The 13,285-nt window shown below is 38.2% G+C and overlaps 1 protein-coding gene across 2 annotated transcripts in view; it reads left to right on the top strand.

The window, feature by feature from the left end:
- The first annotated feature begins 3,617 nt into the window (after positions 1-3,617).
- LOC139686324 (coiled-coil domain-containing protein 177-like) overlaps positions 3,618-13,285 on the top strand; it is a 115,350-nt gene continuing 105,682 nt past the window's right edge. For both annotated transcript variants that reach the window (XM_071583485.1, XM_071583481.1), the window contains exon 1: positions 3,618-3,777. The gene's annotated coding sequence lies outside the window, so the exon portion shown is untranslated. The remainder of the gene's footprint in view (positions 3,778-13,285) is intronic.

Below are 13,285 nucleotides of genomic sequence, written 5' to 3'. Positions count from 1 at the left end.
TATTTTTACTATAGAATCCGAATTCACTTGCAATTTTCCCGTTTGGAATCGGAGAGCCATGCTTATGGGCAAAGCATTGGAAAGAAATTTAAGTTAATCTCTTAATGACGAAAACATTGGGCCATTTGATAATCCCTCTGTAATGATTTCGAAAACCAAATTAAATGCCTAATTAGGCATGCTTACTTCAATTATTGCAAAGTTAAATAGATCATCTCTTTTCTCCAGGTTTTATCTCTACTCAATTCTTTTCAATTTTTTTCCTTCCTCTCAGCACTTTGGCTCACGAAAACGTGAAAATTGGTATTTTTCTCTTGCAGCCTACGGCATTCGACCCAGTTCCAATTTAATTGTATTCCGCTAGCATTATCCTCGTAATTAGTTGGGTACAGCGCTATTTGATCTCTGACCTTTTACGCAAAATTAGTATAACGGTGTAATAATAAAACTCTTCTCTTTATTCTATGTCATTGAGTTCTCTCCCCGTTTACCCCATCCCTCCTGATATAATTCATTGTGTTCCGAAGTTCCAGAACACTTTTTTGCGTACTGCCTTTCATCCTCAAATTCCTTCGAGGTCAAGAAATTAAGCCTTGCTTCAATTCCTCAGTAATTAAGCTCAATGCTGATTATGAGAAGTGAAGTCGGGTGGCTAAATGGATTTGCTCCGAGACCTTTTTATTTCTGTAACTTAGCAGCTATAAAAACGAGGAATCATGGCTAATATCAATACGTAGCGATCTGTGACAACCTATCTTCTTTCGAAAATTTCTCTTCTGAACTGACATTAATAATGTATGTTTTGCGTGCGAGAATTTTAACCGCGCGTAGACCCAGATATTCTGATGCATACCATCAGAGCTAGAAGGGTTGAATGTACTAAAATTTTAATTAAACTAAATGAACGGTATATAATAGTAGATTGAATTTTCAAAACTTAGGATTCATCACTTATATCTTACAGCACTTTCTCCGGATTTCCTCCCGTTTATAATAATTATTACAAATGTAAAGTTAATAGCTTTTTAATCTGGGCTCAAATACGTGAGGTTTTAGAGATTGAAAAGTTTTCATGCAGTCCTTCATGAATCATGGAAATTGAAAGAGACGGCTGCGGGCACACCCGGCGCCCTCGCGACCTCCACCCCTCCTTTGTTGCCTGGCCTGCCTCATTGGATGGATGCGTTAAGCTAAGAATAGGGGGGAGAACTTAAACCTTAGCTGGAAGAAATGGCGGTGGGGGTAACCCTAGCCACACCCAGTACACCCACACAACTCCGCTCAGAGGTTGATTCACTGGCATGACAACCGTTGATAAACCAATGCTTTGCTTAAGAAAATGTATATGGAAAAAGGCTCGATTGTGTTCTAATCTCTTTTGTTCAAGCTACATGGTCTTTTAGCGTTCCACATCATATATTTATAATTGGTGCTGCCGCAGTACAATGTTAATGCTTATTGCTTGCTGAATTTTAAAAATTATTCGGGCAAAACTTACAACTCAAATTATTCCTCTACGTTTACTGACTCTGCATATAATTTCCTGCTTAAGTAGCTCGCTGCTTTTATCCTCACGTTTGCAGTCTTCCGTATTTTATAGCATGAGCATCCAAAATGTTCACTTCCTTTTTTTAACTATTATTTAACAGTTGACCAGCAGGCAAAATTTTAACAAATGTTATATTTTTAGTATACATTTTGATGCGATTTCACTAGGAAACTTATATTATTTGGGAATGGAGTGTTCTCATGTAGAACACCTCACAAGTATGATGAAAGGGAAACTGCAGGTTTTCGAAACTAACATAATGGGGTTTTGGCCTAATTGAGTATTGATGTACTTTTAATGGTCGTGGGTAAAAATATAAAGATCAAATTCTGGAATTAAGCAAAACCAAACAGAGATCGTGATTTAAACGTCCAAGGCAATAATATTTACCCAAGGAATTTTGTTTAACCAAGAATATAAATTGAAACCATCTTAAAAGAGCAGACCCACCCCTATTAAGAGTGTTCCTTTACCGCTGGGTTGGATTCAAGGTCAGTAGTCATTTCTTAAAGAATGTATGAAAGATATTTAACGTCTATATTTTTGGGTTTTTCATTTTATAGCATAGACATGTTAGCAGTATTCCATTTGTTTTCCTTACGTAGCTAAGGAAATAGATGACCATATTTCGGAATGAAAGATTGTGGCTGAATATTTGTCGTGACACTACTTGCACATGTTTTTGCTGTTGCATTTCTTTTGTGTAATAAAAATATGGCTTGAGCATTGGTTTGCGAAATGCATGTACTTTATATCTCATTCAAAAATGATCAGCCACTCCCTCATTAGCCTAAGATGTTCAAATGTATGAACCTAAGATATCCGATTCTTTAAGACGAAAATCTCATTTTGGAAAATCCTCAAGAGTCATGAAACCTGGATAGGGCTACATTGCAGAAAGCTGAAATCATCGAAATTAGAGTGAATATGTGCGTATTTGGTGGTGTTTAGGATAATATGGTCGTACTAATAAGAGAAACTGAGTAATAATGGAAGTATTTTCAAATATAGTGGAATTGATACTAGGTTAGTTGAGACTTTCATATGGAATTATTTTATGATTAAGGAATTCGTCTTTGGGGAAATAGAATGTTGAGTATTAGGAGTCTTTTGCATTGTTCTGGCAGTGAAGAATGTAGAAAATAAGGGTGGGTATGGAGATTTAGGCGGAGAAATATGTTTTATACAGTTGGGAATGCAAGGAGGTAATGTGAAGAGGTTCGAATAGAGTTGAGTGGAGGAGCCAGTCTCAATTGCTTGAAAAATTCTAATGGACAATGGATTAGCTGTATAATGCGGAGGAGGTTTGGGAAGGGTGGAATAAGAAGAATTTTAGGCGTCACAGAGAAGAATAGAAAAATTCAACATGGAGATAGTGTAGCTAATGTTCTCAACTTGGGAGATAATGTTTTAGAGACCTCTGAAGTTGTAAACATATTGTTTTCAGAGACAAACAGAAGCTAACCGGTTTAACTACTGCCAAAAATAAACCCTTAGCGCTCACTAGTGTCAGGCAGCGATCAGAGCGGAAGCGAAGCACGAATGCTAACTAAATATTACTGTCTTTGTAGCGCGCTGCCATTCCATAAGTTATGGTACACGCTCTTTCGCCTCGACCAGAAGTAAGCTTGGCACAGTTCACTCTTCCGTTGCGCGCGCCGACTCTTGTTATAGCAAGACGCGAAATCGATTACCCACCTACCACGGTCTCATCTCCTTTGAGGCTGACCTGATGCTCGGGATGGAGGGAGGGACTGAGGGCAGTGGTACGTATTATCTCTCCACAGTGTCGCCGATATTGCGCAGTCTGTTTGAAAAAGGACTGATATTTGCTTTAAGCCTTAAACCGCCTCCTGTGGTTTCCTTATGGATGATGCGTGACGCGTGTGGTCGTCTAAGGATTACCTCCGAGATCATTCTGCCTCCAGCCTTTCGCAATTGAGACCGCAAACGCGTATTCTTACCGATTTAATTGCCCAACTATACGTTCACCGCTATCTTATCTCCGCGTGCACGACACTTTATAAGGAATATTCTCTTATGCGACTGCTCTTTTGACTGACAGGGATGATCAATCAAAGTACCAACTAAATTTCCGTCCTAGGCTTCTTTTAAGTGTCGTGTGGTTTAACAGTATCGTCTAAGTGAAAGTGTAATTAGAGCCATATTCAATTTGGGAACGTTAATCTGCTGGCTTCTCATCTGTTGTGTTAGAAGAATCTCTCACCGTAAGTAACCTTAAATCAATATTCATCGACATAATTCGGAATTGACTGGAGTATATTCCCACCGCAGAAACCTACAACTGTGATCAAGCCGTTAGTGGGTCATTGGTTTTCCGCTAAATTCACTGACATGACTATAAGAGCTGATATGTATAATCGGTAGACAATAATTTATGATGAAATTCTTGTACCCAGGCACAAGTGCGCACAGAAAGAAGAAACTGTCTTAAATGGTGGAAGTCTTAGTCGAACTAATGCCATAATTTAAAAAGATTATTCATTCGTCGATTTCGTCCCAAAAAATGACTGTTCACCCCGTAAAATCCAAAACAATAGTGTTATTTTTAACGCAGGTCTAACTGAACTCGTGAGGTTGTAATTGCTTGCTCGGGATATTGCGCGATGCGTTTTATTGAATGGTTTAACTGACCGGACACCGCTGGCATAATTAACCACAATAAGACGAACGGCCCAGTTTTCATTTGTTCAGTGTATTAATTTCTCCCGATTTCTCGACCTTCACAATTTGAGATCCTATTTGACCCACCATTTGGGCTGTTCGGAACGAAATTCTTTTACCTACAAGCGATGAAATTTCCCCATTTTTATGCAGTAAATTATCGAAATACGGGGATCGAGATGGTGCGGGGGCTAACGTACTGGCTTCCCACCCTGAGGGCGCGGGTTCAAATCCCGGCGGTGTTGAATATTTTTCAGAGGTATCTCGATCCCTACTTGAGGTGCTTTGTGGAGGGCACTTTGAGTGAGTACGCCGTCCGTCGGATGGGACGTTAAACTGCGGACCCCTTGGCGCCTTTCGTAAAGAGCAGGCTAATGCCGACGCCGGGATTCTCTCCACCCTTCATCCTTTCCTATCCATCCCCTATGGCGCAAATGACCTTAGCTGTCGGTCGCCTCCCCTTAAAACTACTACTATCGAAATACAAAGTGCTCCTTTCTCTGAATAAACAAATGCTTTTCGGAAATTGCTTTTCTTCAAATTTCAGGCAGTCGATTAACTGGCGAATACTTCGTACCATAATCAGATTCTAAACAAGGCAAATTTCGCGTAACATTCCAGTGGTAATTGACAATATAGGTTTAATTAATGATATTGTGGACATTACTAAGTTTGAAAATGTTTTAACTTTCACTATCACTAAGGGCAAATGTTAAAACTGGTTAATTTTCAGTGACAATCTCATCGAATCTGTCATTAAAAGCGCTTTTCAAAGGCAAAGTTAAAAGTCATGAAGCATGGCTGCGTACGAGAAAGCTATGCCGTCGAAGAAAGCTACCCACATCACGTACAAAATGCCGTCCACATCACATACAAACAATATTTTCACAACTACAATGAAGTTTATTACCCAGTGGCTGCTTTACATTTCAACTTAAAACTTCTAAAATTGGATGGAAAGGGCTCAAACAAACCTCCAGGCAGCTGGTTCCAATCAATTATAGTTCTATTTAAAAAAGAGTTTTTTTTCTTATTTGTTTTTTGAGTCCTTATTTTTATTTTGAGGCTATGGTCGTTTTTTCCCTTAGTTAATTCGTCAGTTCGTGTCGCATAAAATAATATTAATAATAGAGTATATTTTCGAGTGGCATGATGGTCCTGGACTTCCGCGTAAACCGGCGAGGTGTAAGTTATGATCCTCGTCACTGACAAGACCAAAATATCCTTCTTCTTAAAATCCTCCTCCTCCCAAAATAACGTTGTAAGTCAACGGTTACGTGACGTCGGTGTTTGGAGGGTGAGGAAAGCAGCTATCCACTTTGTTATGCCAATTTAGTATAATGGCGAAATGTGTTTCCTCCTGCTACATGGCATGTATTATATTGAATGTAAAAAGTCTTTAGTTCAAAAAGCCTCTTCTTTACTTCGCATTTCATATTTCTTTTCCTGTTTAAAAACCTGAATTGAATTTATTTGTTTATTACTTACTTAGTAGTACTGTTTATTCCTTACTTTACTTAGCATACATTTAAATAGATTAAGTAAAAATTTGTAAGTTAATCCTATCATGTGGTTAGTTCACAATGAAGGTCCTGAGATGGTGATACGAGTACGATTCTATTGGAAAACTTACTTGTACGTACGTACGTTCTCATCGCAGAACATTAAAACCGCCGTTAACATTCATGGTGGCGATTACCGAAAATAGTACATTATAAATAAAGACAGCGTAGTTGTGCCATTAAAGAAATAATTTTTTTTGAACGATCTTAAGTTGAATATAGGTAATATGTTAATAAATATAATCTTTATTTGTTTACTCTAATGACGGTTTTGTGTCTTATATATTATTATTTGCGTCAAAATGTATAAAAAGGTGGATATCTTGTTAAACCTTAGAATAAATGGGAGCAAACGTTAGTTGACGCGATTACATGTGGCGGTGGGAAGCTCAGTATATGACTAAACTTAAACAGCCCATTCCTTCATGTCGGTCCGAAGCCTCAAGCATCAACCTCTTCGCCTTCACGTTGTGGAGTATTTTATAGACAAAGAACAAAACCTGTAATTAACGACACAAGTTGGATCCTACGAGTATTCTAATGGTGCTTTGAGGTGACTTAGACCGATATTTTGGCTCATTTTGCATGAGCAAAATATTTTTTTTCTATTTTCAACTTTTTCTATTGCGATATCATCAGTGAAGAGCGGAATAAGATCAGATCGATTTCATATGAAACTCGCATGAAATACTTCAATTAATTACATGAAACTCCTATTTCTAATGCCATACTAGTACCATAAACCTTATATGCAACACACTCTTTCCATTTCGAAGCTACTAAGGTCTCGCATCAAATTCAGACGGCTTACATTTCTTAAATGCAGACATAAATCATTATTTCTAAGCCCGATTCTATGAGTCATTCAGTCTTCCATTTCAATTAAAGCACAACTTCTGAATATTGCAATTTACTGTTAAATATGATGATAAATGTTTTAAATTGTTTGGATAAAATCCACTGAAGGCTATAATTATTTCGATGAAAAACCTCTTGTCGTCCCATTCAAATTAAGCAAATATACCCAAACTGGAATGAATTCCATTAGATCTAGTAAAAAATTTAATTGTTTTTCATAATGTAGGCACAATATCAAATAACATCTCACATATATAACACTACCATTCGTCCTCATTAATCAAATATACCTTAAAATCTCCTCTGCTATTGGACTCGATTCTTGCACATATTCGAAGGATCGGCTCGTTGTTTAAGTTTAGGACCATAGAATTTTTTTTAGTACCTTAGAATTTCACATTATTACGAGATAAAGATTTGACAGCGATGAAGAACTTAAAGAAGGAGTGACCCTGTATCTCAATGAGCTGGCGGCGAAGGACTATGCAGCAGGAATACAGAAACTTGTCACACGTTATGACAAATGCCTTAATTTGCTTGGAGATTATGTTGAGAAGTAGTTTAAAGTATCCTCTTTCAAATAAAATTTTTTATGTTTGTTAACATTTACTTTTGTCTTTTTATTTCACGAACGGGTACTACTTTCCGGATGACCCTCGTATTTCAACCTATGATTATAGCATCAAAACCTGCCGTTTTTCCTTGCGTGCCTTTCTTCAATATTGTATAGCCATGATTTTCATGTTATCAATTAATCTGACTTTCTTTTCTCGAATATACAGAAAAGCTAAAACGAATTGCATATTGAAATTAACTCTACTTGTAATTCCCCCCTGGCCACTTATCATTTTACTTACCGAAAGCAAAGTTCGAATTTATGTGACATTCAGTAACCTCATTATGACTCCTAATCCAACAATAATCAATTTATTCATAAAATTAAAAAAGTAGTTTGAAATTTGGTTTTATATTTCGTGGTGCTTAAATAGAAATATAATTTTAATGAATAATTTAGGCATTACGAGTATTAATCAATATTTTAGAAGTCTCAATTTCCTATGGGTTTAAATAATTAACCTTTTCTGATTTTTCCTGTTTTCCATTGATAACTTCTCGCATTAGATATGGCAACTAAATTTTCTTGTGTTTTATTTACAAATACGCTGCATGGGTGAGATTCCCGAGGTATTTCAGTGCTATCTTTAGAGCCTGTATCCATTGTGCAATTTTTAGGCCGCAAAACTGTTGTAGTTTTTTCTTTTGAATCCACTGCTAACGGTAGTCATACATGAAATTGCTAACAGTACAGAGACACTGACCCGGCTGGCTTCTGTCTTTTTATCCCTCCATCCTTTTTAGGGAATCAGACCGCGAGCATATGTAAATGACTCCACTTCTGCAAGCCGATCTAAAATTAAATCGCGGGAAAAAACGGACGAGAGGTTGAGAGCTATCCTTTCCGAAGAAGATCCACCGTTATAAGGGGAAAGGGGGGGGAGGCGTTAAGCATGTAGAGATATGCGAAAAGGCAGTGCAAGAAGAGAAAGAGAATGGGTTGACCGTGAAACGGCTCGTAGTCTCTCGAAGCGCGTTACTTTTTGGCGCCGTTCCAAGCCATGCGCGAGTGAGCCCACGCCTCCCAGCAGTCTGCCGACTCGCTACTCCCCTGCACTTCCCCTCCATCTCCTTCCATTTCCTTCCCCCCCCCCCCGCCTTCCTGAATTTCCCATTCTTTAAGTTGTCTCTATGGCAAACTGACTACCTCCTCTCCCCCCTCCGCTGCTTCCTGGTTTCCCCTCACTCTACTCCGCATACACTCCAGTTATGCCCGCACAAAGGCTTACCACCAACCTATCCGTTTTTTCATGGACTACCCAGGCTAGTCTCGCCTCCGATCAGCCTCCATTTTGCCGAAGGGCAGAGTCGGGTAAATCCTCCCCTCCCCGCCCTCCGACCCCTCCTCATTCAACCGAAATTCTGGCTTGAGGGATCGCGCCTGGATGAGCAAGTAAAATAACTGCTCAGTGACGCTCACAACTAATGAATGGTCGTGCCTACTTAAAAGAAGTCGTTTTCCGGATAAAATCGTGTGTAATTCATTTCTCGGCATTGTTTCCGGGTGTGTCTTTCCTCCTATCAGTGGCATTTCATTTCCTCAGCGTGAATCCTCATTTCCGTGAAAAGAATTTCCGCCCAACGAAAGCGGGACTGCAGTTATAGCCAATCGTCACACAGACCGGAAGACAATGTTTTTCTTTAAAGGAAAATATCCCCTATTTCAGCTTCCTCTCTGCTTTCTCCAAGTTTAATCGCTGGCGTCTGCTAAATATTGAGGTTACGTCAATCTTCCGTCATCGTAATTCAGTTACATGTGGGTGGAGCGGAGAAAAAACTAAAATCAAGAAGTAGTAAGTCAAATTTGCTCGTTATCGCTCTTGATGTTTAATATGTAAGCTCAGAGAGCATCTAATAAGACCGTGGAAAAGATCAAGTTATGCAGAAAAAATGTCACGCTGCGATTAGCGGACGACATAAATTACTTGCAATTGAGAAAATCAGGCAAGGCTATTATCTTGTAAGGAGAAGGGGTTAAAAAAATACTACCATAATATAGGCAAGAGTATAGCTTCAGTACGCATAATTAGTTAAGATTTAGATTCGTCACACAGGAACAAAGGGAAGAGCATTATTTTAACCAAGAGCAAGATCATCTGCGATGCAAGAAGCTAGAGGAAGTATTGAAAGCAAAATAGGAGTTATTAAGAAGGCTTTTTATCAGTATAATTAACTAATAACGGCAAATAGTAATAACGTAGATATGAGGGAGTGACCCATTGAAAACTTAGGAGTTGGAGTTTGGTTTTCTCCTGATGATAAAAATGGAGGAGAAATAAATAAGATAATAGAAGTATGGTGCTACTGACGATAAATGAAGAAAATAAATTGAAAGAGGTCAAATGAATTAATTGGAATAGTTGGTTGAGAGAGAAACCTATGGAGGGAACTTAACAAAAAAGGGAGGGAAACTATGTTGATTACAGAATTGAACGAAAAGTGTAGGGGAAGAATTACAGTGAAAATGTTCTGTTGAATTACGAAATGCAACTAATGGAAGAGCTCATTAGAATACATGATGGACTGAAGACATTTAAAGGAAACGTATCTCGGAGAGCTCTTACAAACCTATCCTCAAGGAAGTAGTTATTATGATAAAAATATTACAACGATACACGTTGTCCTACCTGCTTTGAATTATTGTGCCGTACCTGCAGATAGCATTTGTATCATTGCAAAGTGAATTTGATTTTTTGAAGGTTTTAAGCATTTTTATTTGCGTAAAGAAAAACAAAGCATGGAAAGAAGGTAAAATTATTTAAATTCATTGCAGTTATTTTTCAGAGAGTAGAATAATGAAGGTTCATGAGGTGTATGTAGGAATTTCCTCAGAGAAGTCTTAGTATCCATGGAAAAAGTGTGATAAGTAAGAGTGCATTATTCAGAATATGATTAGATCACATTGTCCACCTACGAATAGCTTAGCTATGTAAAGTAGGAGAAGGGCAACTACATTTAAAGAAAAAGAAGCAAGAGCAATATGTATATGAAACATTACCAAGGTAAGATAAATAAGTTATTTTCTTAGCAAGCAGTCGCGAACTTAAACTAAGTTCTGTGGTTCCGGGAGATTTCCGTACGTTTGGCTTTTACTGAAGTCATCGGCGAACTTTGTTTCGAAGTTTTAGTGAGAGAGTTCCAGAATTCAATTCATGTACCTTGGAATGCATTTCGAAAAGTGATAACGTCGTGTGTTGAATAATGGAAAAGTCAGAATTCGATGGAGTGAAATGTATTGTGTTTAAGGGTTTTACGACATTTACTTTAGACCTACTTTACATTAGTGCCCAAGAAATTTACAGAGAATAATTTGGATTTCCACTGTCATCCAGGTATATCAAAAATACCAAAATAAAACATAAATGAAACATAAATATTTTATTTGAAGCTTCATGATAATACATTAAAGAAGTATATTTCTCGATTTGTGAGCTTTTATTCAAAATATTTGAAGGCTATGAGCGTCGTTTCCGTTCTACGAGAACTAATTATAAATCTGGAACATTATTTCAAATGAGGACGGAGTTTTGAGTTCCATTCATATGAGAAGTTTTGCCACAATAATTCTGTCAAAACGAACTCCTCTCTGATTTATTCCCCGCCAAACTAACATATCTGATAATTACCAAATCATCGTTTGATTGATTTTGAAGAAAAAAAATAACAAACATTATATTTCATACTAGTATGAAGATTAAAGGATTTTCTTCTAGATCAACCCAATATCACCCCAAGATGAATAGCACTATCAATTGTTTCAATAGTAATGTTGAATTCATATGGTGTAGGTTTACATTGTTTAATCTCCGTATAACATGTATTTAAAAAGTTTTAATTTCTGATATTTTTAAGGTTGGCCAAAAATGATTCAAAAAATTTTATTGGGTCTAAAATAATGAGCTGGAGTTCCTAAACATTTGCCCATGGCATGAAAGCCAATTTAGTGATTCCTCCTTGGCATATGACAGTTTCTGTGCCGAAACTTAACAGGATGCTGATTTGTCTCGTCCATGCATGTAAACGTTCATGAGTAATAAATATATAATATGCATACATAAGATAAATGATACGTAAAAGTCATCCACACTCAGGACCACCACGTTGCCATTGTAATTATTTTGATTGCGCGAATAATTTCTTCCGAGGCTTCATTTCTCCTTGCCGTGAAACGCATTTTATGAATCTCATTTGCGATTGTTTCAAGGAAAATAATTTTTTGCACTTGACCTCAAAAAACTAATGCTTAACTGGGCAAAGTTACGAGATTATTAGAGAAGTTAAAGGTGGAAATATGCCTAATTACTCTTTCTATATTATTATGTACTGTGTCATCGCTCATTATTTTTTCATTGAGTTACGATAAATTTGAAATTATTGCAAAATTTATTTATCCAGTGAAATCGACTTATTTTACAATCAAATTTTCACGCGGAAAGATATTTTTTTGAAACCTACGCACCCGCCGAATATAGGTCGTCCCATGTGCCCCTGTCGAATTTCTGGGGGGAAGTGTCCCACATTTCCCCGTAAAAAGTTGGCAACTCTATCCACTGTCCGGCTCCCTACCCCTTCCTCGTCCGCTTACTCCTTCTCTCCCTCCACTGCTTGTGCTCATCCCGCCCTCACTGAAATCGGAAGGGGTGATGGTACAGTGCTCGTTCCCCCCTCCTTCAACTCGCCGGCTCGTCGTTAATCCGCCGCCTACTTCCTTCTTCCCATCCCCATTCACCTCCTCTGCTCTTTCCGACGCAATTCTCATCTCTCTCAAAAAATATAAAAAACACTACTCCGCCATTCTCTTCCCTTTGACCCATATATACCACACTATCTTTCGCTGGAGAGGTTTAGGGCGCCCACATGCCCTCTAACCCCGACACATAAAATCCAGTTGTTTACAAAAATGGCTTTCATGAAGTTTTTTATCCATCTGTCATGGAGACTGTGCGTTCACATAAGTGTATGTGTGTGTATGTATGTATATATATACATGCATGTATGTATACATATATGTATGTATATATATATATATATATATATATATATATATATATATATATATACATATATATGCACACAATTGTATGTATGTGCTCCGCGAGTGTACAGCGCATCTGCATGTAGTGCATACAGATGCGCTTACGTGTAAGAGTAGGGGAATAGTTGAATCGATTGCTTTGGTTGGGGTTGCGTATAAATTTATGTCCGCCGCCACCGCCGTTGTGAAGCGCCCTCTTGTCATCATTGGATTTTGAGATTGATCCAGGCGTGGGAAACCGTTAGACCCACGAAGATCCCGGAGATGGAGCCCGGGGGGAAAATCAATTTGAGCGCCACGGGGTTGAAATACAGAAGGGTTGTTTCCTCGGAAACTTTATCAGGACGGAGACGAACCGGAATCTCTTCGCCGGATCCACAGTTCTTATTTATCCGGGGCCTTCGGGCACTTGGAGTACTGGATTCGTCCTGCTTCCTATCGTTATTTTGTCCGTCTTTCTTCTCTCGTGTTCCTAAAACGTTTGGAGGAACGAAGGTGTTAAACTTTCGGACCACTACAGGGACACGTTGGAAATGAAGAGAGGAGAAATCGTGGCAGAAAATTCCCAGCTGGCTCTACTTTGGATTCCTACGAACTTCTAATATAAAATTGGACGATGAGAAATTATCCAAATTTCGGCTATCATGACGCCCAATTATTCGGGCTGAACGAGCTCCCTATTTTCCCCTCAAAATTCCCTCTACGCAGGTATTTTGTTTCCGTCCAGTTTTTATCATTGGGATGAGAATCATTAAGAGAGTAACCCATGCCTCAGATTTGCCCGTGAAATGTGGAAATGGAGCCAATTCAATTAAAATTAATTAAATCTCACGTCATGGGATCAACATTATCACAAACTCCACCTCATATTTCCAGTCATCAATCTCCTGTTTGGGCTGTCAGTGATTAATTGTTGGCATACTTTCTCTTAGCAATATGGTGCCGCAACATTCTAAACTAAAGCATTTCAGGAGAATACCT

The sequence above is a fragment of the Hetaerina americana genome, unplaced genomic scaffold (genome assembly GCF_022747635.1).
Source record: "Hetaerina americana unplaced genomic scaffold, ioHetAmer1.1.p SCAF_14, whole genome shotgun sequence".
NCBI classification, from domain to species: domain Eukaryota; kingdom Metazoa; phylum Arthropoda; class Insecta; order Odonata; family Calopterygidae; genus Hetaerina; species Hetaerina americana.
The sequence above is the reverse complement of the archived record's forward strand: the minus strand, read 5'-3'. Positions and strand labels throughout refer to the sequence as shown.